Genomic DNA, 12,937 nt, shown 5'->3' on the forward strand with positions numbered 1-12,937 from the left:
AGAAGTGCTCAATACTGGCTGGCTAAATGTTCTCTCCACCACAAACAGGTAACTCTACTTTAAGAACTGTTCTGTCTCCCATTCTACTATATGGGCAAAGGACCTCAAATTGTGGGTAGAATGAGACTAATACCATTTTCTGAGCACCTTCTCAGCTTTAGCCTCACTACTAAGCACCTTCTATTAATCATTTCACTTACTCCTCACAATGACCACAAAGAGGCAGATGTCATCACCCCTGTTTATGGACAATGAGTTTGGGGTTCAGAGAGGATAAATAACTTGCTTCTCAGAGACCATGTCTTGGACCACTTTCTACACCTTGGGCTTGCTTGATGTGGTTGGTGTGGTTCTGCAGTGTGTTTTTGGTTTCCATGTAAGATAAAGTTGGTGAAGCAGGAGCAGTCTTTGGGGACACTGTAGTCTCCCCCAAACTTTTAACATTTTGGAGAATGTAGGAAGTTTTTGGTAATGTGGTTACAGAGGTATGTATTCCTTGTGGGTACTCCAGGAAAAAGAGGATTGTTGGAGTCCAGAGAAGACCGGGGAATGGCGACCATCATAGGATAATATTAACAAAATCCCAGATAATTTTGCAAAAGTAACTTATTTAGTTATGTTCATTTGATAAATAATTGAGGACATTGGAAAAGGGCTGGAGATGTCTTGCAACCCCGTGATCTGAGAATGAGAAACTGAATGACAGGGTGCCCTGGAAACTGTCTGTGATCCCTTCACTGTGGTGGCCTTGCTAAGACCCTGCAGCATGGAGCAGGGGGACTCCAAATCTTTAAGATTTGGAAAGGGTCTGGGTGAAGTGGTCCTCAGGGACTCTGCTGTGTGTCTGATGGAGAAAGTGACAAGGCAGGGAATTGTGGGTTAATTTTGGCACTATTTCCAAGGTAAATATATATGATTAGTATTAAGATTTCTGTTGGATAGATGGAAAGAAAACCAGAACATTTGACCCTAAATCCCTAATATCCAACTATTATTATTTCACAATTGCTACTATAGGTTCTAAAGAGAGAAGAGCAGAGGAAACAGTTTGGGCAAAAGTACCCAGTTTGTTGCTGTTGGGCTTTGGTCTCAAATCCTGGTGTGTGGAGTGAGCTGGATTGGAGCGTGTGTTAGCTGTGAGTATGCCCTTTGCCTGTCTAGGTTAAGGTGGAAGACTGATAGCTTAAAGATAGAGTCAAGATAGAATAAGAATAAGTCTAATTGGAGTCAGAGCCAAGAAAGCATAGTCCTAAAGACAAACTTGAAAGGGAGGGAATGCTATGCTCATGAATGAGACAAGCATGAGATTGGCCTCATTGAAGTCTCTGGCTTCTACTGTTGGACCTTGTTTAGTGCAGACCTACAACAGCTCAATGTTGGCATGCTCTCTACTCATGAGGTAGTGAGACCAGGTGGGAGAAACCTTCCACTTGTCCCAGTAGCTGGAATGTGCCTAAAGCCCTTACTAGAGCATTCTTAGAGTTCTTGCAGGAAAGTTTGTGTTCTCTGGGGCTCTAGATTTGAGTCGACTACAGTGGTTTTCACACTTTTTCTTTTGTAATAAAATACTTCTTTTTGGCATAAAAATTTGTAGAGATCTAATATATAACCTGTTAAAAAGTATTTCTGTTGGTATAAATTTATTTTATTTTGTATTTTATTTTTTGAGATGGAGTCTTGCTCTGTCACCTGGGCTGGAGTGCAGTGGCATGGTTTCGGCTCACTGCAACCTCTGCCTCCCATTTTGGGCAATTCTTCCATCTCGCCCTCCTGAGTAGCTGAAATTACAGGTGCACACCACCAGGCCCAGCTAATTTTTGTATTTTTAGTAGAGATGGGGTTTCACCATATTGATCAGGCTGGTGTTGAATTCCTGACCTCAAGTGATCCTCCTGTCTTGGCCTCCCAAAGTGCTGGGATTACAGGCATGAGCCACCGCACCCCGCCATGAATTTATTTTATAAATTCTAATGTGTAACACTTGGATGCACACCCTCTTTACAAGATACATAATAATAAGACAGAGGGAGAGAGACAGGGGAGGGGAGCAGATATCCACTCATTTAAAGGGAATCTGCAAACCAGATTTCCAAAAGAAGTAAAAAGTTCAGTAACACAGTTAAAAAAGCAACACTCCAAACATGAGTCTGTCCCATCGAGTAGTCTGAAGAAGACATTACAATAAATATCTTTAGGATGCTCAATGAGATAGATTAAAGAATGATTTTGTTTAAAAGGGCAAGAAATTATGAAACAATTCTGGTAAAAATGAAAAACATTGGGGGGTTGGTGAAGAAAAGCTAAGAAAAATGGAGAATAGATTAAAAGACTCCAGAATATTCTTTAATAGGAATTCCAGAAGAATAAAATGGAGGGAATGGAATGATGAAGAATCAATCTTTCTTTCTCCCTTCCCTTCCCTTCCCTTCCCTTCCCTTCCCTTCCCTTCCCTTCCCTTCCCTTCCCTTCCCTNCATCCCTTCCCTTCCCTTCCCTTCCCTTCCCTTCCCTTCCCTTCCCTTCCCTCCTTCCTTCCTTCCTTCTCTCTCTCTCTCTCTCTCTCTCTCTCTCTCTCTCTCTTTCGACAGAGTTTTACTCTGTTGCTCAGGCTGGAGTGCAGTGGCATGATCTTGGCTCACTACAACCTCCATCTCCCAGGTTCAGGTGATTCTCCTGCCTCAGCCTCCTGAGTAGCTGAAATTACAGGTTCCTGCCACTATGCCCAGCTAATTTTTGTATTTTTAGTAGAGACAAATTTCACCATGTTGGCTAGGCTGATCTTGAACTCCTGGGCTCAAGTGATGCACCTGCCTCAGCCTCCCAAAGTGCTGGGATTACCGGTGTGAGCTACCGTGCCTGGCCAAGAATCAGTATTCTAAAAGATGATCATTGAGAAATGTACTGAAATTGAGGAAGGACGTGAGTCTTTGGACTGAAATTGTGCTCTCAGTACCAATAAGAATGAATGAAAATAAATTCATAGGTAGATACATGATGGTGAAACTGCAGAGTATCAAGGATAAGGAATGAATCTTAACAGCTATCAATGAGAGAAGATTCTCACAAATGAGTAGACATCAGACTAGTAGCAGACTTTACCTCAGCAACGACATATGCCAGAAGGCGAAGGAGCAAGAGCTTCCATTTACTGAGGAGGAACAGTAACTACTGATTTGTGTTTAAAATTAAGCTAAACTATTATTATGAAATGAAGCATAGTTAGGTAATTTTGTCAAGGCCACAACATTGGTAAATAGTAGGGCCAGGCTTTGACTTCAGACAGTCTGACTCCAGAACCTGTGCTCTTAACCATTATACTATTAGGAACAAAAAAGGACATATCCATAGTTATAATATTATCTTACAAACAAGAAAATATGAACAAGTTTGTGTCAGTAAGTTTGAAAATTTAGGGGAAATTACTATTTTTTTAAAGAAAAATATTAACTATTAAGGATGCAAAAGGAAGTAGAAAACCTGATTAAATTTTAATTAATATAGATGTTTAATGAAAAGTCAAAGTTTTCTCTTTTAAACAGTAAACAGGTCCAGGCGCAGTGGCTCACGCCTGTAATCCCAGCACTCTGGGAGGCCGAAGCAGGTGGATCATGAGGTCAGGAGTTTGAGACCGGCCTGACCAACATGGTGAAACCCCATCTCTACTAAAAATACACACAATTAGCCAGGCATGGTGGTGCATACTTGTAATCCCAGTTACTCAAGAGGCTGAGGCAGGAGAATCGCTTGAACCCAGGAGGCAGAGGTTGCAGTGAGCTGAGATCATGCCACTGCACTTCAGCCTGGGTGACAGAGTGACACTCCATCTCAAAAAAATATTAACAGGCCCAGTTGATTTTGATGATAATTTTTCAAAAAATTTTCAAGAACAGATAATTTTATGTTATACAAATAGTTTCAGGGAGTACAAAAGAGAAAACTTACTTTGCTCATGTTTTGGCATAGTAGAATTTTGCCAGAACAAGAACAGCATAGAAACTAACATTTTAGATCATTTATTTATGCACAAATGTTCACATTTAAAAAGTTAACACCCCAAATAAGCTGATTCCAGCAGTAAAAATTAAACCAAGGCCATGGTCAGGAATATGAAGATCCTTTATTATCTAGAAATCTATTATACATAAGCTAATAGATTAACAAAATCAGATCGATCTTCAAAAGATGCAGACAAAGCATTTGATGAAATCCAATAACAATTCTTGATTACAAATATTATAAAATAGGGATGGAGAATATTTTCCAAATGTATCTCTCATATATCTTCAGTAATTACCATACTTAACAGTGAGACTTTAGAAACATGTCCATCAAAGTCAGGAAGAACTCAAGGGTGCCTAGTCAACATTTCTTTTCAACTTTGTATTAGTATTTCTTGTCAATGAAATGAAACAAGAAAAAGAAAAATGAATGAAAAGGGAAGAGATTAAAACTATTTTTATTTGTGAATGATAGAATTGACTACCTAGAAGAGCAAAGAGAAATCTGTAAGTAAATTCATAGAAATAATAAATGAGTTTTTGCAAGGTTGTTGACTGAAAGGTCAACATAAAAATATCAATAGCATTTGTATTAGCAAATAGAAAATGCAGTAAATTGAAAGCTTCTTTCTACAATAAGAACTAAAAATAGAACATAGTTAAAAATAAAGTATGTGCAAAATTTTCAGGGAGAAAAGTACAAAATACTGAAAGACACAAAAGAAAGCTGAATAAATGGAGAGATAGATAATGCTCATGACTGATATGATTTGGCTCTGTGTCCCCACTTAAATTTCACCTTGAATTGCAATCCCCAAAATCACCATGTGTCAAGGGCAGGACCAGGTGGAGGTAATTGAATCATGGGGCGGTTTCCCCTATACTGTTCTCGTGATAATGAGTGAGTCTCACGAGATCTGATGGTTTTTATAAGCATCTGGCATTTCCCCTACTTGCACTCATTCTCTCTCCTGCTGCCCTGTAAAGATGAACCTTCTACCATGATTGTAAGTTTCCTGAGGCCTCCCTAACCATTGAAACTGTGAGTCCATTAAACCTCTTTTCTTTATAAATTACCCAGTCTCAGGTGGGTGTTCATAGCAGTTCATAGCAGTGTGAGAACGAACTAATACAATGACTAAGATAATTCAATATTGTAAAGATGTCATTTCTTCCCAAATTAACCCATATATTCAGTGTAATTCTAATCAAATTTTGTAAGAATATTTTGTGGTACTTGATTCTAAAATTAATACTAAATAGCAAATTGCAAAGAATAGCAATGTAGGAGACTTGTCCTAGCAGATCTCAAAGTCTGTTACACTTTAACAATGACCAGTTTGACCAATCAAAAAAAAGTAGCCCAGAAGCAGATTCATGGGTGTATATGACAGAGGTTATCTCTCACATCGGTAGAAGGAAGGGGAGAGTATTTGATAAATTATGCTGAGATAAAAACTATTAAAAATTGTGATGGGACAATTGGTTAGCCTCGTGTGAAAAAAGTACTTTCTTACCTCAAACTGTGCAGAAATAATTTCAGGCACACTTAAGTCCTAACTATGACATGAAAATATAAAGTTTTAGATGAAAATGTAGGAAAATACTTGTATAACCTTAAAGTAGGTAAGAAATTTTCTAGAAATGCCACAAAAGGAATGAAGCATGGAAGAACAGATTGATATTTTTAGGGGATAGAAAGGGATGATGAGAAGTTGATTAAGGAGCACAAAAATACGTTTAGGTAGAAGGAATAAATTTAGTATTTGACAGTACAATAGGGAAATTATAGTTAATAATTTATTGTATATTTCAAAATAGCTAAAAGATAAGAATCATTCCCAAAACAAAGACAAGATAAATGTTTGAGGTGGTAAATATCGTAATTACACTGATTTCATTATTACACGTTGTATACAGGTATTAAAATATCACATGTATCTCCCAAATATGTACAACTATTATATATCAATAAAAAAGTCAAAAAAGAGAATAAATTGGTATATTTGACTACATTAAAATTTAAAGTAAATGTTCAACAGAAGGTACTACAAGAAAGTTAAAATACAAGCCACAGAATGGAAGGAGATACTTGTTATGCATATAACTAACAAAAAACTATGAAAGATAGTATGTATATAAGATCTCTTGCAAATTAATGAGAAATAAACAACCCAAAAGAAAATGGGCAAAAGAAAGTAAAAGTTAATTATAAGAAGAAGGAGTTAAAATGGACCCATAGGCAAATGAAAAGATGTTCAAACTAGTAATTAGGGAAACACAAATGAAAATGGAATAAAATTTCACATCCATCAAATTGGCAAAACTAAACAATACCAAGTACTACTGAGGCTGTAGAGCAGTTGGAACTCTCATGCAATGTTGAGAAGAACATACAACATTAGGGAGAACGTTTTGAAGAGTACTTTCTGCAACATCTTGTAATTTTCTATTGGAGTACTTATTTTCTATGAAGCAGCTATTTCACTTCTAGATATATCCCTTAGAAAAGGCTTATACTTGTTAATAAGTAGTTTCATTTAAAGAAGTCTCATTAAAGTCTGCATTTTTTAAACAGAGGAGGTTAATGACCTCAATATCTATCAACAGGAGAACAAATGGATTGTGATATATTCATGCAGTGGTGATTACTAACCCACCAGTTTAAAAATAATTAGAGCCACATGTATCAATATGGATAAATTTCAAAAAACAGACTTTAGCAAAAATGTACAGAATAGTTATTGTATATACAGCATATGATATGTATGTTATTTATATATGGTTAAACATTACTATATGTAACTATAGATACATATATAAATTGTATTATTATAAAAGCTGTATGAAAGTGGTAAACATAGAATTCTTTAAAGAGGTTTTCTCTGGTGGGAAAGGAATAGAATAGGATTGGGAAATGATATGCTGGGATTTTCAATTCTATCTGTAATGTTTTAATTCCAAACAAAGCAAAGTGTAACAATAATAGGCAATCAAATATTATTAGAAAGTCTTTCAATGAGAAAAATAGACTCTGAGTAAAAGTCTTAATATGTCACACCATGGCCTGATAGGTTCACCATGTGTTCTAGATGCAAAGTAGAGCACATTTTAACTGTAGCATTCTAGAGCACTGATTTTCAAGTATTTTAGCAATATAGTATGCTAAACCCCAATATATAAAACAGATGAGTGGTATTTTATAACTAAATATCTTTATGAGACATATATGAGTTTATGGGAAATATATATATATAATAGGAAGATGTAAAGAACTCCTATTATCAGTATTATCAGTAAGAAAAAGACAACTTAAAAACCAAACATAGTATACGCTCACCAACATGTGGGAGCTAAGCTATGAGGATGCAAAGGTGTAAGAGTGATACAATGGACTTTGGGGACTTGAGGGGAAGAGTGGGAAAGGAGAGAGGGATAAAAGACTACAAATATGGTGCAGTGTATACTGCTTGGGTGATGGATGCACCGGGATCTCACAAATCACCACTAAAGAAGTCACTCATGTAACCAAAAACCGCCTGTACCCCAATAACTTATGGAAAAATAAAATAATAAAAAGACAACTAAATTCTCAAAGAGGATACCCAAATAGCCAACAAACATATAAAAAAGTGCTTAACAGTAGGGAGACCATATATCCCCATTTGCCTGTAATAGCCCCAGATTGCATTAGTTGCTCAGTTATTAAAAGCACACCTTTCGTTTTCTGTTTAAAGGATACATTTTATGGTTGCCCTAACTCACCAGGGAAATATGAATGAAAATCACAGTGACAAACCACTACGCATCAGAACTAAAAAGACTAGCAGTGCCAAAGGTTGGCAATGGTGTGGCAAAGACTAACTCTTATACTCCCAACAGCAGGAAGGTGCCCCATGGCTAATTCACGACACTTCCATAATGGAGCTTATTTAGGGATGTCAGGAGAGGTGACTGTTCATGCCAAGCACACTCCATCCTTGTCTTGGGACTTTTAGAACCCTTTACCATGAGGTCAGTCTAAGTCTCCGCTCTAAGTAATGGAGCCTTGCCTGTGGAGTGTGTTTCAAGGCTGGTTTAGCTCAGTTTGGAGTTCACAATACGTACCAGTGAGCAATTTCATTAGCAATTTAGGTCAAGCATTAATTCAGAGTAAAACTTTGTTCAAACATAATGTACTCTAGTGCTGTTCTTAATAGTCAGCTGAGTTATGTACACATTGATGTCTAGGAGGGGGGTATCAGAAGCCTTCTGGGGGCAATGTCTCTGTATTCTACCAGTTCTCTGTGAACCTCACTTTCTCAGATCAGCAGAAAGGGAAGCATCATGAGGAAGTCAAGTGTTCTTCCCGGAGGCTGGCTCCCACCTCTTCCCATTTCATTTGTCTCATCATGTCTGCCTGATCCCCATCCAGGAAGAAGAGGGGCCAAGGACTCAGAATATCTTATTCTTTGGTGTAATACTAAGACCCCTTCTTCCACAAACCAAGAGACCCAACCAATTGCTCTGGCCTCCAAAAACTTGCAAAAACCTCTGCAGTCTACTTTGAATCCACCGTAAAGAGTAAATTCAACCAAAAAGTCTTGACATCTTTCTGGTTCTTCATTCAAAGAGAAATATACTTATTTTTTCTCTTTTAAATTAAATTGCAAGAGTCAAGGTCAAGAGATCACCTGGAATTCCCAGCTGCATTATACTTTCTTCACTTTGTGGGTTCAAGTCAGACAATGAATGTGACTTCAATTTGCGTATGTGGTGAAAATGGATTTTTGTCTGACTTCATCACACTTTCATCAGACAGGAGCACGGCCTCCGCATCTTCTGACCTGTTCCATTTTTGATTACCTTTGCTTTGATGCTTGCGGATTTATTAACCAGCCAAGTGCTCACCAGGAACTTCAGTGCTGGGAGCCCTGGGCCAAAATCACAAGGTGCTCTTTCCCTCACACAAGGCTTTTGTTTAAACATTTCTTGAACGAACCAGCCTGTCAGGTCTGATTCTGTGGGAGAACATATTTGTAAGACAAAGCAATGCTGTGGCCTACCAGGAGGCCTATGACTCGCATGGTGAATTATTCACTTCTCTGCCTTGCTGGACATGTCAGGTCACTGGTGTTCACAGCAGGGAGCGAGACATTATTCATTACCAGGCTTAGTTTGCTGTCTTCAGAGATCCCCTTCCCCCATTGTCCTGTCAGGTTTTAACAAGCCATCACATTCTTTTAAACTTCCCCTGGGCAGCAGAGGTCTCCCCTACCCCCTTTTTTCTTTTTCCACTTGCAGAAGGTACAATAATAGGTAGAAAGCTGGAGCAGTTGTAAATTGCAGCAGTTAATGTCAAATTGATGGAGCAGTGATCAAACGAAGTTCATAACCACACGATGCAACCTGAGAATGGAATGCTCTCTCAGACATTTCTGATGACTGGGTTATACAATCATAAACATGAAGACCTTTTCTGGGAGGGGCAATAAAAAGAATCCATGTGGGTGACCACAACCGTGAATGAGGATGGCACTGCACATCAGTTTTGGAGAGAGCTCTGATGGTTTGGGACAACGGCACCTGCGTCAGAACCTCAGCTCTGGGACATCCTCAAGAGTTAGGATTTTTCCCAGCTCCTCCACTGGTTTTCTACCTTTGATTGCAGGGATAACAGAGGAAAAGTTTGCTTGTCTAGAAAAGCCATGGTGGCAAATTGCTGAGCTGTCTGCCTAGCTCTAGCATCCAGCACAGTCCATTCACAAAACAGAATGAGAGACAATGTCACACAATTAACAGACAGTGACACATTTAAAAATCTATTACGCTAGACGCTACACAGCTGACTTCCAGCTGTCTGTTCAGCTGCAGGCAGCAGGAGGAAAAGTGATCTGATGCAGGAAAACATTACACTAAAAAGAATCAGAGAGTAATATCCAATACATCCATTGTTGCCTGCATATAGAAGGGAAGGGCAGGTCTACTCACTTTTACTTTATTATATTTCTCCCCTCTGTTGGATGTAAAAGGTATTAGTGTCCTAGGGTTAACATATTCAGAACGATTTAGTCGCCGAAAAAGAGGAAATTGCAACTTGATGGCAAGAGTAACGAAATGAAATGAATGACAAAGTCCCCAAAAATAACCATCAGGGTCTCCTCCCTCCACAGTGGAGGAGCCCCTCTCTGTCTCACACTTGTCTGACATGGTCTGCACATGCTGCTGGTTGGGTGTGAAGCTAATATCCTAGGCAGAAGAATGAATTGACAACTTGATATGTTTTCAAGTTGTTTAAAGTATAAAACACTTTAGCGATGGATCTTGGAATGGTTGAAATTGTGGTTTGTTAAATAAGCACTTCATTTAAGGCTGGAAATATCCACAGGAATAACTGAGCCTATAAAATATGAAAATTCACATCAACCTGTAATAATAAACATATATGACAATATATGAAGAACACAAAAGCATGACTTGAGTTTACAAGACTTGTCCAGAGAGCACAGAAAATCACGTGCCCCGGGGTAATTCGGACAAATAGCTTTGGCTTGCCCTTAATTACCTAAACGATTCAGGACTGAACTGGGCCATTTTTAACTGAATATAATTAGGGTGGTTCCCTTTGGTTGTGTGGACCTGGGTATATGATATGTTGTATTTCAATTCCTATAATTTACAGGCATATGAGTAGGCTAAATATTGTAAAGCAGGATATGGTTCTTGGAGGATGCCAGCATCCACCCACTAATTGACCTGCTAAGAACCAGCAGCAACATGCTCTCCAGTTGTGGTCTGGAGGCTGAATTACAATAAATACCCACACGAGTGTGTCTTACTTAGATTTGTTCGATTAAAAAAAACTAATGTACAAATCTGATGAGACCCATGTTAGTTACAAGTTAATGCTTGCTGATTTCTTGCCATCAACTCTCCAGCACTGCTCAGTAAACAAGAACGAAGGCATGGCTGGGCGCTGTCTGCTGCTGCCAGGAAGGGAGGCTTTGAGAAGCCAGCTGCAGGGCAGGGGCATGGCAGGAGCATTGGTCTTGGAGCCAGATTATTTGGGTTGCACTCTTTGGCTACTTCTCTTCCTTTGACCCTTGGTCACTTATGGAAGCTGGACCACAGTTTTCTCATCTGCAAAACAGAGGCAATGATGTGGTTCTCACAGATGATTGTGAGATACAAGGCAGGCAAGGTTTGAGACTGCTCCTTATGATTAAGTTGTTGGCATAGAGGAAAAGACTGGTGTTTGTCACCCCTTTACTAGGCAGTATCTTGGTGGGAATTCTGGGGAAGGACCCAGTGAGCCTGTGACCAGTCTCCTCCAACTTGGGATGGTGTCTGGATTCCAAAGAAAGGGCCAGTGGGCAGCAGAAAAGCACTGGTTTCTGACTGAGGGGCCATTGGACCCCGCTGGGAGACAGATCTTTAATAATGTTTTTAATGACAGTTCCTTTCCAATCTGGGGGAAGTCCGCACCGAGAGAAACTCGATGCCTCTGGCCTCAGGCGGCAGAATTACCATGTATCTTTTAATCTCAAGGAATAAGGAGCTTTGGTTCACAACAACCCTGTGCATCTTGTCTAGGCCTCCTGCTACACTGTATTCAGGTAATCACATTCAATGGAGAAATCATATCATTTCTGGCTGATTCAAAACGTCCTAGCTGAGAGGCAGAGGAGATGTCAACAGAGATTTCAGGCTCATGGAAAAACACTCAGGTTCAGCTTCATCTGCTGGTTCCATTCTAATCAGAGAGGTCCTCTGTGGGTCGTAAGACAAGAAACTAGGGGTTTAAAGGTCCCTCAGGAACCAGGGGCCAAAATCTGTATCTCAGGAGCAAAATGCTTAAACAAGCTCTGTCTGAGGAGTGAAGGTTAAATGACCCCAGGAATGAGCCAGCTTTTTCTTAATCAACTTCCTTGGTTTGGGGCCAGAGGGCCTGATGCCCAGTGTCTATGAATGCACAGGATTGCAGGCGGACTGCAGCACTTGAGCACCTTCTGTGCTTTTCAGGCCAGCCTTGGAGCAGTTTTATTCCATAAAATATATATTATGAAAGGCAAAATTGTGATCAGTTGGGTCTTGGACTCAGATCCCATGCTATGGAAAAAAGGGACTTCACCCAGTAATAAAATGCTTTGGGATTAGTCCCATCAAAAAGATGAAAACGTTAAATTGCAAGCATCGTAAGAGATCTAATTTTATTTAATCGTAGACACATTCCCCGCTCTAACTTTTTAAAGATAGTCTACATTTGAAAAGAATTAGGACAATCCTGTATCTTTGATCAACTTGAAATTCTCTTTAGGGGAAGAGATTTAACACTCTGGTTTTTAAACACAAATCTAAATATGCATCAGCTAATAGTTGCCTACATTAAGCAGTATCAACTTTGCCATTTCATGACCTCCAAATGAATAGGAGGCCTGTTTTATGCTTGAAAGTGACTATCTGTGAACTAAACACAGTTGAGTGAGAGGTTTTTATGTGTCATTATTTTTGACACAACTTGTCATTAGTTTTAACTTTGACCTGATTGCAATGAGGAATTTGGTTGTGCAAGCTTGCCTGTTGTTTATCTATACTCAGACTTAATTATTGCTTCCCAGGTCAGTCATCACCATTTTAAGTGGAAAGAAATGGCTTTAACCCTTGGGATGATTCCCACAGAGTTTATTATGTGCACTTGGAACATCAGGTCAGATGCATAGAAAAAGTGGTCAGAGTACTCCTGGGATGGGGGTGGGGTGAAGTGCAGTTCAGCTACTTGGTGGAAGAGAGAAGTGCAAGGCTTTCTCTCTTGCACAAACACCTTAGTGGAGATGTGTGAGTCAAAAACTAAGGGGCAGAACAGTGATCATTGTATGGTGTCTCAGAAGAGTCCTTCTTTCTGTTTCCCCACTATAAAGCTTTTTTTTTTTTTTTCCCCCCACCATTAGATTCCTTACAGTG

This window comes from Theropithecus gelada, unplaced genomic scaffold (genome assembly GCF_003255815.1).
Source record: "Theropithecus gelada isolate Dixy unplaced genomic scaffold, Tgel_1.0 HiC_scaffold_15987, whole genome shotgun sequence".
Lineage (NCBI taxonomy): Eukaryota > Metazoa > Chordata > Mammalia > Primates > Cercopithecidae > Theropithecus > Theropithecus gelada.